Source organism: Delphinus delphis, chromosome 4 (assembly GCF_949987515.2).
Source record: "Delphinus delphis chromosome 4, mDelDel1.2, whole genome shotgun sequence".
Classification (NCBI taxonomy): domain Eukaryota; kingdom Metazoa; phylum Chordata; class Mammalia; order Artiodactyla; family Delphinidae; genus Delphinus; species Delphinus delphis.
In genome coordinates, this window is record NC_082686.1 from 555,020 (window position 1) to 572,333 (window position 17,314).

The window sequence follows — 17,314 nt, forward strand, 5'->3', positions numbered from 1 at the left end:
AACTTGCTCAATGCAGGGTTGCCACAAACCTTCAATTTGTAAAAACCAAAACATCTGCAAGGTGCAATAAAGTGAAGTGCGTTAAAACGAGGTATGTGTGTAATTGCTCTAAAAGAGCCCCAAAACATCCATTTGTGGTTAAACAAACAAACAAACAAGTCAAAACCTCATAAGAGACTTAGGAGTTGGATTAACATTATAAAAGTAAAACCTCATAAGAAACTTAGGTGTTGGATTAATATTATAAAGGATATAAATTTCAAATCAACAGCCACTATCAAATTTTACACAAAACCTAAATAGGTGTTCTTATCTTTGTGGGTCACAGACTCCTTTAAGAATCTGGACAGTTTCACCTGACACATATGCACAGATTACTCATATACAGAAACCAAAGTCCTCATTAATTCAGGGGGTCCATCTATGGAACTGACTCTGGATTAAAAACTCCCGCACTTGAAGAATGACCATTAGAGTACAAAAAATAAAAAAGACAAAGAGTGTTGATCTCATTATATTATTCACTGTTGTATTTGAAGCCAATGCAATAAGACAGTAAACAGAAACAAAATGTAAGTCTTGGAAAGGAAGAGGTAGGAACTGTCCTTATTAAAGATGGGACTGTCTACCTAGAAAATCCAATAAAATCAATTGAACAAAGTTCAGGGGAGAGAGAAAGGGGTATTCAATGAGGCAATTATAAGAAAAAAATACACAAAAATCTACAGATTTTCTTCTATCAGCAACAACCAATTAGAAAACGTAATGGAAAAATAACTATTTACACTAGCAAGAAAAACAACTTAAATCCAAGGAATAAACTTAATAAGAATCTACGGACGTGCAGGACTTATGAAAAAGTTTCTAAGGAACACAGTGGAGAGACAAACCTTGTTTTTGGATGAGAGACACGATATTTAAGAATATCAGTTATTTCTAACTGAATCTATAATTGAATGTAATTTTGATTAAAATTTCCAATAAAACTTTTTGCTTTTTTTGCCATTATGTGTTGACAAAATGAATCTAAGATTTACCTGGAAGAAAAAGAGTAGCTGAGAAAAATAAAAAATGAGGGGTGATGAAACTTGTGTTATCAAGTGCAATAATGGAATACAATTACAGTAATAAAGCATCAGTGGTTTTGGTGCTGGAATGGCCAACAGACCACACAGCAGTGGCATAACACCACATGAGAACTGAGGAAATGAGACGGCTGCTTTTCAGAGCACTGAGAGAAGGCTGGGAAAAGGGTCACGATGTGATTAGAAATAAAGTAATCCCACCTCACACAGTACACCCAAATAAAGTCCAGGAGAAGTAAGTAACTGAGTGTAAAACATGGACCAAAAAGCCTTTGAAGGAAATAGAAAAGGTGAAATGACAGTGAAATGTCTTATGATTACTCTGCACCAGACACTATACTACATCTTTTCTTTTAGCCCTCACAAGAGCCCTTGTGGATAGCACACTGGTGCTATTATAATCCCCATTTCATAGATGAGGAAACTGAGACTGAGACAGGTAACTTGTCCTCGGTGCTCAGATAATAGCTGAGATCCAAATCCAGGCAGCATGGTTCCGAGTCCACACTCATGATAACTGGGCTCCCACATATCACCTTCGTTAAAACAAAACAACGTGAGCAGAGGGGAAACATGCCAAGAGCCAGGCAACCATATTCCCAATGCATGATCAAGGTTTCATATTCTTAAGGTTTAAAATTTTGATGGCCTATTATTGTGTAAATGTTTACAAGTGTAATATATTTTTGTTGCTTTAAACTTTTTATTAATATATAATGTCCTTCTTTGCCTCTTGTAACTCTTTTTGATTTAAAGTCCATTTTAATCTGGTGTTAGTATAGCTACGTCTGCTCTCTTTTGGTTCCTATTTGCATGGAATAACATTTTCAATCCATTCACTTCAAACTTATTTGTGTCTTTGGTTCTAAAATGAATCTTTTGTAGACAGCATATAGTTGGATCTCATTTTTTTAATATCCATTCTGCCAGTCTCTGTCTTTTGCTTGGACAGTTTAATCCATTTACAGTTAAAGTAACTACTGATAAGGAGAGACTTACTTCTGTAGTTTTGCTATTTGTTTCCTACATAGTTATAGCTTTTTTGTTCCTCATTTCCTGCATTACTGTTTTCTTTTGTGTGCAGCTGATTTTTGTTGTAAAACATTTACATCCCTTCCTCATTTCTTTTTTTTTTTTTTTGCGGTACACGAGCCTCTCACTGTTGTGGCCTCTCCCATTGCGGAGCACAGGCTCCGGATGCGCAGGCTCAGCGGCCATGGCTCACGGGCCTAGCCGCTCCGCAGCATGTGGGATCTTCCCGGACCGGGGCATGAACCCGTGTCCCCTGCATCGGCAGGTGGACTCTCAACCACTGCACCACCAGGGAAGCCCCCTCATTTCCTTTTGTGCATATTCTTTTGGTACCTTCTTTATGGCTACCATGGGATTACATTTAACATTCTAAAGTTATAACAATATAATTTGAATTTATGCCAGTTTAACTTCAACAACACATTAAAAAATCTGCTTCTTTAAAAGCTCCCTCCCTATCCCTTTCAGTTATTGATGTCACAAAATTACGTGTCCCAAAACACAAGCAAATGTTATTTTTAATGCATTGGTCCCTTAAATTATGTAGAAAACAAAATGTGGAGTTACAATAATGCTAGTTTTAAGAACAGAGCTGGACAAATCATGCATCCTGAATTCAGACTATACTACAAAGCTACAGTAATCAAAACAGTATGGTACTGGCACAAAAACAGACACATAGATCAATGGAAAAGAACAGAGAGCCCAGTGCATAAACCCATGCATGTATGGTCAATTAATCTATGACAAAGGAGAAAAGAATATACAATGGAGAAAAGACAGTCTCTTCAATAAGTGGTGCTGGGAAAACTGGACAGCTAAATGTAAAAGAGTGAAACTAGAACATTCTCTAACACTACATACAATAATAAACTCAAGATGGATTAAAGACCTAAATGTAAGACCAGATTCCATAAAACTCCTAGAGGAAAACATGGGCATAACACTCTTTTATATAAATCACAGCAATATTTTTTTGGCTCTCTCTCCTAAAACAAAGGAAATAAAACCAAAATTAAACAACTGGAACCTAATTAAACTTAAAAGCTTTTGCACAGCGAAGGAAACCATCCACAAAACGAAAAGGCAACCTACTGAATGGGAAGAAATATTTGCAAATGATATGACCAATAAGGTGTTAATATCCAAGACATATAAACAGCTCATACAACTCAACACCAAAAACACAAACAACCCAATTAAAAAGTGGGCAGATTTCACCAAGGAAGACATACAGATGGCCAAGAGGCACATGAAAAGATGCTCAACATCACTAATTATTAGAAAAATGCAAATCAAAACTACAATGAGGTATCAACTCACACCAGTCAGAATGGCCATTATCAACAAAGCTAGAAACAATAAATGCTGGAAAGGGTATGGTGAAAAGGGAACCCTCCTACACTGTTGGTGCGAATGTAAATTGATACAACCACTATGGAGAACAGTATGGAGGTTCCTTAAAAAAGTAGGAATAGAACTACCATATGACCCAGCAATCCCACTACTGGGCATATACCCTGAGAAAACCATAATTCAAAAAGAGACATGCACCACAATGCTCATTGCAGCACTATTTACAATAGCCAGGACATGGAACCAACCTAAATGTCCATCAACAGACGAATGGATAAAGAAGATGTGGCACAGATATACAATGGACTATTACTCAGCCATAAAAAGAAACGAAATTGAGTTATTTGTAGTGAGGTGGATGGACCTAGAGTCTGTCTACAGAGTGAAGTGAGTCAGAAAGAGAAAAATACCGTATGCTAATGCAGATACATGGAATCTAAACAAACAAACAAAAAAGGTACTGATGAACATAGTTGCAGGTCAGGAATAAAGAAGTAGGTATAGAGAATGGACTTGAGGACATGGGGTGGGAGGGTGAAGCTGGGGTGAGTGAGAGTAGCATCAGCATATACACATTACCGAATGTAAAATCATTGGCTGGTGGGAAGCAGCAGCATAGCACAGCGAGATGGGCTCCATGCTTTGCGATGACCCAGAGGGGTGGGATAGGGAGGATGGGAGGGAGGCTCAAGAGGGAGGGGATATGGGGACACGTGTATGCATATGGCTGATTCACTTTTTTGTGCAACAGAAACTAACACGGTATTGTGAAGCAATCATAAAAACAAAAATGGGCAGAAGAACTGAATAGACATTTTTCCAAAGAGGAAATGGCCAACAGGCACAGGAAAAGATGCTCAACATTGCTAATCATCAGGGAATTGCAAATCAAAACCACAATGAGATATCACCTCACACCTGTCAGAATGGCTATCGCCAAAAAGAACACAAATAACAAATGTTGGTGAGGATGTGAAGAAAAGGGAACCCTCATGCACTACTGATGGGAATATAAGTTGGTGCATCCTTTGTGGAAAACAATATGGAGGTTTCTCAAAAAACTAAAAGTACAACTACCATATGACCCAGCAATTCCACTCTTGGGTATATATTAGATTAATAATTTAAAAAATGTATTACTCTTTCAAATCATGTAGGAAAAAAAGCGAGTTACATGCCATTGTTACAGTAATTATTGTTATAATAATAATAGCTTTATAATTGCTCATGTATTTACCTTTACTGAGAGCTTCATATTTTCACATGACTTCAAGCTACTGTCTAGTGTCCTTTCATTTCACCTGCAGGACCCTCTTGAGCATTTCTTACAGGGCAGGTCTAGCAGTAATGGACTCTTTCAGCTTTTGTTTATCTGGGAATGTTTTAAGTTTGCCTTCACTTTTGGGGGACAATTAGGCTGGACATAGAATTTTCAGGCAACAGGTGTTTTTCCATTTAGCATTTTGAATATATCAACACCCTGCCTTTGGTCTCCAAAGTTTCTGACGAGAAATCTTCTGGTAATCCTATTGAGAATCCCTTGGATATGATGAGTCACTTCTCTCTTGCTGATTTCAAAATTCTCTCTTTGTTTTTGTCTTTTGACAGTTTGATTATAATGTGTATCAGTGTGAGTCTCTTTAAGTTCATCGTACTTGTCTTGGATGTTTATATTCATGTCATTCATCAAATTTGGGAAGTTTCTTCACATATTTCCGCTGCCCCTTTCTCTCTCATCTCCGTCTGGGACTCCCCAAACAAGTATTCATGTCCTTTAGGTTCTGTTCACTTTTCTTTAATCTTTTTTCTTTCTGCTCCTCAGACTCATAATTTCCATTGTCTTATCTTCAACATCACTAACACTTTCTTCTGTCTTCTCAAATTGGCCTTTGCATCCCTCTAATAAGTAACTAAAAGTCATTGTATTCTTCAGCTCTATTAAATCGTTTTGCATTCTACCTAGGTTTTCTATTTATTGATATTTCTATTTTGTTCATACATTATTTTCTTGACTCTCTCCACATCTTCCTTTAGTTCCTTGAGCATCTTTAAGGTGGTTGTGTTAAAGTCTTTGTCTAGTAGATCCACCATCAGGTCTTTTTCAGGGACAATTTTGGTTGGTTTATATTTTTTCCTTTGAGTGGGCCATACTTTCCTGTTCCTTTGTTTGCCTTTTGATGTTCTGTTAAAAACTGGACATTTGAATCTAAAATGGTAACTCTGGAAATCAGATTCTTGTCCTTCCCTAGGGTTTGCTGTTCTTGATTGTTTGTTTGTTTTCATTATTATTTTTTGTTTTTGATTGTCGTAGGCTGTCTCTGTGCCAAGGTTCAGCCTGAGGAGTAAAGGTAAGGTCTTCTCATTTCCTTCCTGAGCCTGCACTTTCCCCCAGGCATGTGCAGCTCCTGTCTAATTTCCCCTGTGTATGCAGTTGCTTTTGAATGTCATAATCTTCAATGTCTGGCTCCCAAAAGGAGAAAAAGAGAAAAATGAATGGGGGAAAAAAGGTGCCGGCCCTTTAAATCTCCTGGAAGTCAGTTCAACCAGAGAGGGGGAGGCTTGCAATGATGAGGAGAAGTGTAACAACAGTGGAAGCCTCAATAAATTTAAAAAGAAAATAACATAAAATGTATCTTCTCCAATCACAATGGGATGACTTTAGAAGTCAGTAACAGAAGGAAAACTGAAAAATTCACAAAATTGTGGGAATTAAACAACTCACCCTTAAACAACCAATAGAATAGGTCAAAGAAGAATCACAAGGGAAATTAGAAAATACTCAGAGACTGATAAAAATGAAAACAAGACACAGCAAACATATGAAACACAGTGAAAGCAGTATGAAGAAGAAAATTTACAGCTACAAATGTTTACATAAAACAGCAAGAAAGATCTCAAATTAACAACCTAACTTTACCTTTACAACTTAAGGAACTAGAAAAAGAACAAATTAACAGCTAGCGGAAGGAATGAAATAATAAATACTAGAGCAGAGATAAATGAAATAATAGAAAAACAATAGAGAAAAATCAATGAAACCAAAAGTCAATTCTTCAAAAAGTTCAACAACACTGACAAATCTTTAGCTAGACGGACTAAGAAAAAAAGAGAATACTCAAATTACTAACATCAGAAATGGAAGTGGGAAATTAGTACTGATTCTACAGAAATAAAAAGAATTATAAGAGAGTACTAGAATCAGTTGTTTGCCAACAAATTAGATAACCTAGATGAAATGGACAAATTCCTAGAAACACAAAACCTACAAAGACAAAACCATGAAGAAATAGAAATTCTGAATAGACCTGTAATTAGTAAGGAGTTTGAATCAGTAATTGAAAAATCTCCTTTCAAAGAAAAGCCCTGGACCTGATGGCTTTACTGGTGAATTCTAGGAAGCATTTAAACTAGGAAGCATTAATTCTAGGAAGCATTGAACTAACATCAATACTTGTCAAACTTTTCAAAAAAATTGAAGAGGAGGGAATACCCCCAAACTCATTCTATGAAGTCAGCATTACCCTGATACCAAAGCCAGACAAAGACACTACAAGAAAAGAAAACTACAGACCAATATCCCTTATCAACATGGATACAAAAATCATCAACAAAATATTAGCAAACAGAATTCAACAGGATAGAAAAAGGATTAAACATCATGACCAACTGGGATTTATTCCTGGAATGCAAAGATGATTCAACATATGAAAATCAATTAATGTAACACACCACATTAACAGAATGAAAGAAAAACCCACATGATCATCTCAACTGATGCAGAAAAATCTTTTGATAAAATTCAATATCCTTTCATGATTAAAGAATTCAACAAACTAGGAATAGATGGAAACTACCTCAGTATAATAAAAGACATTTATAATAATCCCACAACTAACATCATACTCAATTGTGAGAGACTATAGGCTTTTCCCCTAAGGTCAGGAACAAAGCAAAGATGCCCACTTTCACCATTTCTATTCAACACAGTATTGGAAGTCCCAGCCAGAGCAATTAGGCAAGAAAGAGAAATAAAAGGCATTCAAACTGTAAAGGAAGAAGTAAAATTATCTCTGTTCACAGATGATATGATTGTATAGGTAGAAAATCCTGAAGAGTCCACAAAAAGAAACTGTTACAATAAATGAATTCAGCTAAGTAGCAGGAAACAAAGTCAACACACAAAAATCAGTTGCATTTCTATACACTAACAATGAATAACACAAAAAGGAAAGTAAGGAAACAATTCCATTTACATTTGCATCAAAAGAATAAAATACTTAGGAATTATTTTTACCAAAGAAGTGAAAGACTCATTAAAAAATATAAAACATTTATAAGAGAAATTAAAGAAGATATAAATAAATGGAAAGATATACTGTGTTTATAGATTGGAAGAATTAATATTAAGATGTCAATACTATCCCAAGTGATTCACAGATTTAATGCAATCTCCCTCAAAATCTCAATAATGACTTTTGCAGAAATGGAAGAAACCACTCTAAAATTCGCAAAGAATCTCAAGAGACCCTGAATAGCATAAACAATTCTAAAAGAGAAGAACAAAGTGAGGAACAAACTTCCTGATTTCAAAATTTACTACAAAGCTACACTAATCAAAACAGTATGGCACTGGGATACAGGGACATCTAGACAAATGGAATAGAGTGCAAAAATAACCCTCACGTATGTAATCAAACAATTTTCAACAAGGCTGTCATGACCAGTCAGTGGGGGAAAAGACAGTCTTTTTCAACAAGTGGTGCCAGAAAACTGGATATCCACATTCTAAAGAATGAAGTTGGACCTTACCTAACATCATACACAAAAATTAACTCAAAACGGATCCATGATTTAAGTGTAAGACCTAAATTTATAAAACTTCTAGAAGAAAACAGAAGGCAAAACTCTTCACAATACTGGATTTGGCAATGATTTCTTGAATATGACACCAAAAGCACAAGCAACTAAAGAAAAAAATAGGCATACTGGATTTCATGAAAATTTTAAAAATTTGTGCATCAAAAGACACTATTCAGCCTGGTCCAGGGCACTCCTTTTCGTGTCCTTCCACCAGTCACGGGCAGGGTCTGAGCGGTTCACTGGGGGCGGAGATGCATCTTTGGGGAGGGCAGTGAGGCTCTGGGGCTGTGAGGGGAGGGCAGCCTGGCAACAGAGGAGGCAGCGAAGCCTCAGAACACGAGGCTTTGGGACCCAGGATGAGGAGTCCCCAGGCCGGCTGCTGCCTTTGGGACCCCAGGGTAGCACAAGAGGCGAGGTTATTGTAATTCAGGATGTGAAGGGCACAGTCGATATGTACCATCTTCTGGAATGTCCACCAAGGAACTCTGAAAATGATGACCTAGCAACCAGTTTGGTTCTTGATCCCTATTTTGGTTTTCAAACACACAAAATGAATACTAGCTTTCGGTCTCTTACAGGAAGGCAAGAAGAACTAAAGGAAGTGATCGAACATTTTAAGAAAGACGAGCACTTGGAGAAAGCCGTCAAATGTCTGACTTTGCAACAACAAAAATGATGCAGGAGGAGCAACTAAGCCCGTGCACCACAACTACTGAGCCTGCACTCTAGAGCCCGTGAGCCACAACTACTGAGCCCACACACCACAACTACTGAAGCCCACATGCCACAATTACTGAGCCTACGCTCTAGAGACCGTGGGCCACAGCTACTGAGCCCACGTGCCACAACTACTGAAGCCCGCGTGCCTAGAGTCCGTGCTCCACGAAAAGAGAAGCCACCGCAATGAGAAGCCCGCACACCGCAACAAATAGTAGCCCCTGCTCACCGCAACTAGAGAAAGCCCACGCGCAGCAACAAAGACCCAACGCAGCCATAAATAAATAAACAAAATAAATTTGTAAAAGAAAATGATGCAGGAGAATTTATTCAAGGAACACGTATTTATTTACTTGTGAATGTTTGCAACTGACAGTGGATTTGAAATAATGCCTTGTAACAGATACTCATTAGAACAAAATAGAGCCAAAATAATTGCAACAAAAGAGTGGAAACACAATGACAAAATAGAATTACTGGTGGGTTGTGTGGCTGAGCTTTCAGCAATTGAGGAGAACATCCTACTTGGACCCAGAGAAAACGACTTCAGTGCTGTGTGTTCCAGAAGGAAAAGCCGTGCTCAGCTCACCTTGGTCCTGCTACACTTACAAACCATGACTGCAGACCAAGTGTGGGTTTGTGTCAGTTGGCCAAGACACAGCAAGTGCGAAGGCTCTAAGAGATACTGAACCTGGAGAAGAAATTCTTGTTATTATGGAGATGGGTTTTCTGGGGGCAATAATGAGTTCTGCGAGCGTTACACTTGTGAGAGACGGCAACTGGCGCTTTTAAATCCAGAGCGGGACTGCTTGCCTCTGCTCCTGTTATCAATAGAAAATATGGACTCAGAGAAACAGTAAACCTTTAAATAGGCTTAAAATGTTAGGTGACAGCAGTAAGAATTCAGTCAGTCAGTTCTGACACTGATGCAGATACCACTCAGGAATAAAAACAAGGCAAGGTCGTCATACGTTTGAAAGAAACCTTTCCACGGTGTTAGCGTCTCTGTGATGATGCTGTCAGGTCCCACGAGAAGACAAAGGACGAGGTGGCGTCACACAGGCACACACGTGTTCCACGCCTGGTCAGTCTGTTAGGCTGGATGGTGGACTTGGGGAGTTCATAGCGTCTGGCCTCAAGGCTCCCCACCCCCTTTTTACAACTTGCTTGCCTTTTTCAAAATGAGCTGACGCAATTCACCAAACCACCAGTTTCCAGAATCAGAACTGTGATAGAGAAGCATTCTGAATGTTGCTCTACTATGACGTGTTGTAACAGCCACTCCTCAAAGCAGCAAGAGAGATGAAGAGGAGAAAGAAGTGAGCTTGAAGGTACCAGTGGCGAGTGCAGGTAGAGCCTAATGGAAACTGGAGAAAGACAGAATGAAGAATAAAGAGAAAAGAGAGAAGAAAGCCTAAACAAGCAAAAGAAAACACATCATGTTTGTGGAGCTTTGAAGTCCTGGAATCACTGTGATCGCTACTGTTTTGCATCTGGGTGACACCAGTTTTCTCTAGTTGCCCCTAAAGCAGTAGCCTCTTTAGTCTGACTTGTCTCTGACAGGAATAAAGTTTAGAAGTTTTAACCTGATGGTCCCCACAGCACACCTGCTTTCGCACTATAAACGTCCATACGTACCTCTCAGCACGTAAGTACCGTCTGAGGTCTGATTATTTCGGCTCTTCTCCCTGTGTCTTCAGATGTCTTCAGCCCAACTCTGGGTGCTCCTCTCCACTACAGAAGAGCCCAAAGAAAAGGGAGGGTGTCTCCCACGATGGTGACTGTCACTTCCATGAAGTCTGACTCTACCTGCTGCTGGGGGTCAGAGGCCAGGGCTAACCTCTGCTGTGGAAAAGTGATACTGTGTTCCTATTCCAGTCTTTAACGTCCAAAGTGAACAAAGACAGGCAGTCAGTCTGTCATTTACCATTGACTGTTGGTTTTAATAATAAATGCAGAACAATACAAAAGAGACACTATCCAGAGAGTCAAAGGGCAGCCTACATAATTGGATCAGATAAGGGATTAATATCCAGAATATATAGAGAACTGAAACTCAACAACCAAAACCCCAGCAACCTGATTCAGAAATGGGCAAAGGGCTTGAACAGACATTTCCCTAAAGGAGTTATACCAATGGCCAATAAGCACATGAAAAAATGCTCAACGTCACTCATCATTAGGGAAATGAAAATCAAAATTACGATGAGCTATCACCTTACACTCATTAGGATGGACAGTATCAGAAAACAAGAAATGTTGGAGAGATAAGGGGAAATTGGAATTGCTGGTGGGAATGTGCAAATGTAGAGCTGTATGGAAAATAGTACGGTGGCCCCTCAAAGAATAAAAGTAGAATTACCATATGATCTACCAGTTCTACTTCTGGGGATATAGAGACTCAAAGGAATTGAAAGTTGGGTCTCAAAGAGATATTTGCACAACAATGTTCATAGCAGTATTACTCAGAATAACTAAAATGTGGAAGCAACCCAGGTGTCCATTGATGGACGAATGGAAAAGCATAATGTGGTCCATCCACACAATGGAATATTATTCAGCCTTGAAAAGAAGGAAATTCTGACACATGCTATGACATGGATGAAACTTGAGGACATTATACTGAGTGAAATAAACCACACACAGAAAGACGACTACTGTATGATTCACTTATATGAGGTACTTTGAATATCTCAGAAATCATAGCGACAGAAAGTAGAATGGCGGTTGCCAGGGGCTGGGGGAGGGGGGATTGGGGAGTTAGTGTTTAATGGGACAGAGTTTCAGTTTTACAAGATGAAAAGAGTTCTGGAAATGGACGGTGGTGATGGTATCACAATATGAAGGTACTTAATAGCACTGAACTATACATTTAAAAATGGTTCAGATGGTAGATTTTATGTTATGTGTACTTAACCACAATTTTGAAAAATTAGGGGAAAACATCTCTTACAAAGTAGTAAAAAATGAGCGCCCATTAGGAAGATGGGGAAGATGAGGAAAGTAACAGCAGCACAAATGGTCAGTGATCGAGCTGCACAAAAACCAAGGACATGCAGGCAAACCACCAAGGCACCATCCCTCATCTATGAAACTGGCAAACAGGACAGAAAACCAGACACTGTCCACAGCCAGAGCACCAGGGCCCGTCTCCACTCCTCTGGTGGCTCTGACAACAGGTTTGGAAGCCTTGACACTTTTCAGAACTTTTGACCCAGACTCTGCTCTCCAAGGTGCGGTCCCCCACAGCGGGGATGCCCACCCTCCGTCTGCCCGTCACAGGGTCTAAAGTGGGCCCCCGGAGGCTAACCGCTGGCGGGGCGTGGGGATGCCGGCCTGTTCAGATCTCCGCGGCAGATCTGCACCTGGTCTTTGCAGGGTGTTGCTTTCTGATTTGGCCCAATCCCAGCACATGCTTCAGGGCGGGGACCGGACCCCCAGGTCCTGTTCAGTGGGCAGCACCCCACGAACCCTGCTTCTTTGCAGGTGTGCCCCACACCAGGGTCCCCCGGCTTTGCACAAATGTTTGAAAGGAGCCACAGGAAGGAGAGACCCACTGGGAACACGGGGCTGTGTTTAAAGGAAAAGAATCAAACTATTTGAGTTTTTCTTAAAATAATCACAAGAGCTAGGTTTCCCAGCATTGTAAAGCACTCGTGGCCGCAAACACGGTCTCCCTATACCCTGTGCACCTAGACACCTTGTTCTACAGATGAAAAGCAGCGCCAGAGAGGAGGCTGGGCTTGGCCCACACCCTCTGCTGAGGCCCCGGGAAGACCCCTGGGTCCTGCTCCTCTCCCAGGCACCGGCCCATCCCAGGGAGCTCATCTGACACCTGAGGGGCCTCAGGCGGGCCTGCTGCACAACAGAGCTGCCTGTGTTGGCTGGCGATGCAGAGTCTGCTGGGCGTGGATGTGCCCTGCCCGGTGCAGGGCTGCACTCCACCCGACCAGGTGACCCAGCGGCTGGAGCCTGGCTTTCACCTGGATGTTGCCTTCCCTGTTGTTTCCACTGTGGACATGCCCAACCTGCCCCCAACCTGCCGCGGTTTTCACAGGCCTCCCAGGTCACTTTCATCAGCCCAGGGTGGCAGCTTCCCGGGGGCCAGAGTGGCCCAGTGGCCCACTGAGACCCACGTTCTGCCAAGGGGACACATCTGCGCCCCTTGCATCCAGCCCCTCCAGTTACCTATGCCCCGGGGGCCCAGGCCCTCTCCCCCACCCAGCTCTCCTGCCTCGGAATGGCAGAAGGAAGGCAGACCACTTTCCTCCCTCCTGGGAGCCCCCAGCGCCGTCCAGCCTCCTGGCCCTGGTGAGGCAGACAGGGAATAAACTCCAACGCAAGATGGCCTCCAAGCCAGAACTTCTATACTGGAAACAAAACCCAGGGAAATCTGTGTCCCTCAACCCTCCTTTTTGGGTGTCCCTCTACAAGTGCAGATCTTTCCCTTGGGGACAGTTGGGTGACCTGGGGGGGTAGGGGCCATCAGCTTTCTCCCTGGGTTCAGGGGACCATTCTCTGGGGCCCCCAGGCAGGATGGCAGGCACCCCAGGGCGCCACCCTGCCGTTTTTGGTTGTTGTTACCAGCATCAGCTGATACTCTCAGCGGCTGATCTCCCCACCCCCTCAGTGGGTGCTGGGCCCTGTCCTGGGCTCTGCTGGGCCCGTGAGGAGCCCTGGGTGGGTGTGGGGCCCGACCAGCAGACTTTGTTGGGGGGATGCCGGTGCGCCCCTCCAGCCTCAGAGGAATAGGGGCAGGCTGGGCTCCTAATGACTCCTGGGTAGAGTGGGGTGTGGCCTGTGCTCTCCCCATCCCTGCTCACCCCTGCTTCCGGGTAGCAGAGACCCCCTCTTCCCCTGCAGTCCGAGTGCCCGGGAAGCTGGCCCCTCAGAGTTCATTCTAGGGGCCAGCCCTTCCAGGGGGACGAGGTACATCCGCTCCCTCTCAGACGAGCTGAGGCGGGGGGCCAGCACCCCTGGAGACCCTGTGCTCAGTTCCGTTGGGGGGGGGGTCCTCTCATGGGAGTGAGCTGGGCTCCTGAACCTCCGGAGATGTCCCCGGGCCCGAGACAGAACCAAGCCGCCCAGGAGCGGCCAAGGGTCTGGCTGCAGATGGGGGACCCGGGCAGGGACGGCAGGCGCCGTGGCCTCAGCACCGCGCCGGGAACCGGGAGACCAGCTCGGCCCCAGGAGAGGCGGGGACAGACGAACGGGCCCCCGCGCGAGGCGCCCCAGGCGCGGACCCGGGGGGCGCCGAGCGAGGCTGGCGGTGGAAGTGGGGGCACCGCGGCGGGCGCGTCCCGCGGCGAACGCCAAGTCGCTGCGTCCCGGCGCCGAGACGGACCGCGCTGCCCAGGGCCTTACCTGACCACGCGTCGGGAGCCCTCGCCGGACTCTTCCCGAGCGCAGAGGCTCCGGGTCCAGTCGGTGCGAGACGGCGCCGAGTGGGCAGGGGGAGGGGCCGCTGCTAGGCCCCGCCCCTGCCCCCGCCCCGCCCCGCCCCGCGCCCACAGAGGCCACCGGGAGGCGCTGCGGCCCCGCGCATGGAGGCGGGGCGGGGCCGACAGGGGACCCCAGGGGCCGGGAGGGGACCGGAGGGGGCAGGGGTGCGGGGAGTCTGGGGACGGGGCGGGAGAGCGGCCCTTCGAGGACAGGACCCCTCCCCGCCCTCGGCCTGCTGCTCCGACTGGACGCCTGCCCACCTCCCTGCCTGCTGCCCGCCCCCGCCCATTTCCCCGCGACCAGCGGCGTCTACTCCGGGGCCTGGGGCGCCTCGGACTCCCCAATCACTCGCCCCTTGAGGGAGCAGCCCTGGGAGGCCGCAGGGTCCTCCCGCCCGGCGTCCCCTCCCCACGTCCCCCTTGCTCAGGACCAGCGAGCTGGGGTCTTCTTCCTCGTGCAGGGACACGCAGCAATGTGACCCACTGATCACAACGTGTGTCCAGTTGTGGGGTCCTCAGGGGTGAAAGGCCGGCCGGGGAGGGGCAAGGGCAGCCAGGACAGTGGGAGCCTCAGGCGCTCTGGGTGGGGAGCGAGGGCCTAGTAGTGCTGGCTGGGCCCCGGTTTCCTTGCAAGAACCCACAGGTGCTCTTGGGGCTGGGCCCTGGGGCCACTGTGATGGCCCTACCTGAGCCGAGTCTGGGAAAGGGTGAGAAGGGTCCTTGTCAGGGCTGTGGTGGGGTTCGCCACTCCCCACCCACCCTGGAGCGGCAGCCCCCCAGGACCAGTGCTCCTCCTTCAGGGAGGGTGCAGGCGGGGCTGGGGGTGAGGTCCCTGGGCTCTGGGATAGGGCGTGCCACCGCCACCCTTGAAGGGGGCCCAGGCAGCAGGAGATGTGGCTCCAGCCTCCGATGAGCAGCTTTGCACATCTCTGACTCAGCCCCTCCGCCCAAGAGGAGAGAGACCCCAGAGCTTCTCTGTCACCTGTGTGTGCCCAGGAGGACTTCCCTACTGCGTGCAGCCCCGCTGGTCTTCCTGGCCACCTCTTTCCGACTGTGCCCGGATTCTGGTGCAGCTGGCTCCCCTCTCCTGTTGGGACAGTCTGGTGGCCGAGGCCAGGGGTCTCTGTGTCCTCAGTGAGCCCAGCAGTAGTGACTTGAAGCAGAAGGGGAGGCACATGCAGCCCCTGCAGCCTCGAGACAGGACGGCCCTGCTCTGCCACCTGAAGGGCTTGCCAGTTACTCCTCGGCTCCAGCATGTGGCCTTCCACCTGCTGCCCCTCCCGGAGGCCCTCAGGCTGGACGCACATCAGTGCCACTCCACCACTCACTGCCCACCCGTCCCTTGGCAGCACCAGTCACTGTCTCCTCCCCAGGGGCCTTTCCCGTGTGGATGGGCGCCAGAGCCAGGGGGCACTGAGGTGGGGGTGTGGCTATGTGAGTGTGTGTATCTGTGTATGAGTGTGTGGTTGGATGTACAGTGTGTGTGTCTGTGTGCAAGTGTGTTGAGTGTGGCAGCTGCGTGGTGGCCAGGAACACGAGCCCAGGTTCCCTGTTCCTGGAGTGCTGCCGCCTAGGGCCCCGCATGATGCTGCCCTGCTGGGTCCACCTGTGCTCTCTGGGGCAACACTTCACATGGGGGCTGCTCCCAGGGCTATGAACACAGGCCCATTCCTGCAAGACCCAAATCCTTTAAGGGGCTAAGCTGGCTCCAGGTGTCCCTGTCACCATGGCCGGGACGGTCTAGGAGCTGCTCTGTGGGCGGCCACTCGCCCTCCCCAGCGCCCCCCCCGTGTCCTCCCAGGGGTCTCACCTCTGGTCCGAGGGCTCCCCCATCGTCCCCAGCCTCCTCTCCTGGATCCTTTGCAGCCATTGCCCCAGTAAATTCCTAGTCACATCCCGCCTGCCTTGGTGCCTCCTTCTCGGAAGGCCCCAGTGGACACAGGAGTGCAGGGGGCATTGGTGCTGCCTCTCCCAGCACTGGGGACCCCGTCCCGGTTGGTGTGTGGGGGGGCAGGGAGTTCTTGGCACAAGGTGGAGGCCCAGTTGCCAGATTCCACCAGGGGTGACCTGGGAAAATGTCCTGTTACAAGGAGCACCCCGCAGGTATGACGACTCAGGAGTCTGAAGCGGTCGGAGGTCTACCTGGCTAGTGCTGAGTTGCACCGATGGCCCTGCAGGGGGTAACGGGAGACTGAGGCAGTCAGCCAACGGTTAAGGGCACAGAGTGAGCACCAGGGTCTCTTTGTCCTAAAAAGAGATCCCACCTCCTTCGGGGGAAGAACCGAGGGCTGAGCAGCGGCTGAGAATGATGGGAGCACCCGGCTCCAGGCGCGGTGACCGCTCGGCCGTCGCTGGGCTGTGGCGGCCAGGCCCCGGCCGAGTAAACCCGAGACCCTGAACCTGGGTGGGGACGTCCGGGTGGAAGCCCTGAGATGAGGCTCTGCAGACCCCTGAGCCCTCAGAGCTTGCGGGGCCCCCCTCTTCCCTGGTAGAGCCAGCACTTCACTGTGCTGGGAGTTGCTGCAGGGGCCTCCCTGCTGCAAGGCAACAGATGCCCCCCTCGGAGGCCACCCCAGTCCACCTCCTGGCTGCCAGGCCAATGGCTGGGAGAGAGTCCAGTGGGCCGGGTCAGAAGGACGGAGGTCGTATGTCAGAGGAGCTGCGGGAGAGCCGGCCCACCTGCCGGCGCCGGGCAGGAGCCCTGGGGTTGGACTTGAGGGTCCTTGACCCAGAGGCCAGAACAGAAGACTGTGAAAGCAGGAATTCTCACCTTGGAGGCGCTTACTCGGAACTTGGGATTTAAGCTCCTGGCACGTCTTCAGG

At 46.7% G+C, this 17,314-nt stretch overlaps 1 protein-coding gene and 1 pseudogene across 2 annotated transcripts in view; one reads left to right on the top strand and one right to left on the bottom strand.

Moving 5' to 3' along the window:
* COL6A2 (collagen type VI alpha 2 chain) overlaps positions 1–14,487 on the bottom strand; it is a 37,784-nt gene extending 23,297 nt beyond the window's left edge. For both annotated transcript variants that reach the window (XM_060010199.1, XM_060010200.1), the window contains exon 1: positions 14,415–14,487. The gene's annotated coding sequence lies outside the window, so the exon portion shown is untranslated. The remainder of the gene's footprint in view (positions 1–14,414) is intronic.
* LOC132423914 (histone-lysine N-methyltransferase KMT5B-like) lies at positions 8,802–9,999 on the top strand (annotated as a pseudogene).
* Positions 14,488–17,314: the final 2,827 nt, after the last annotated feature.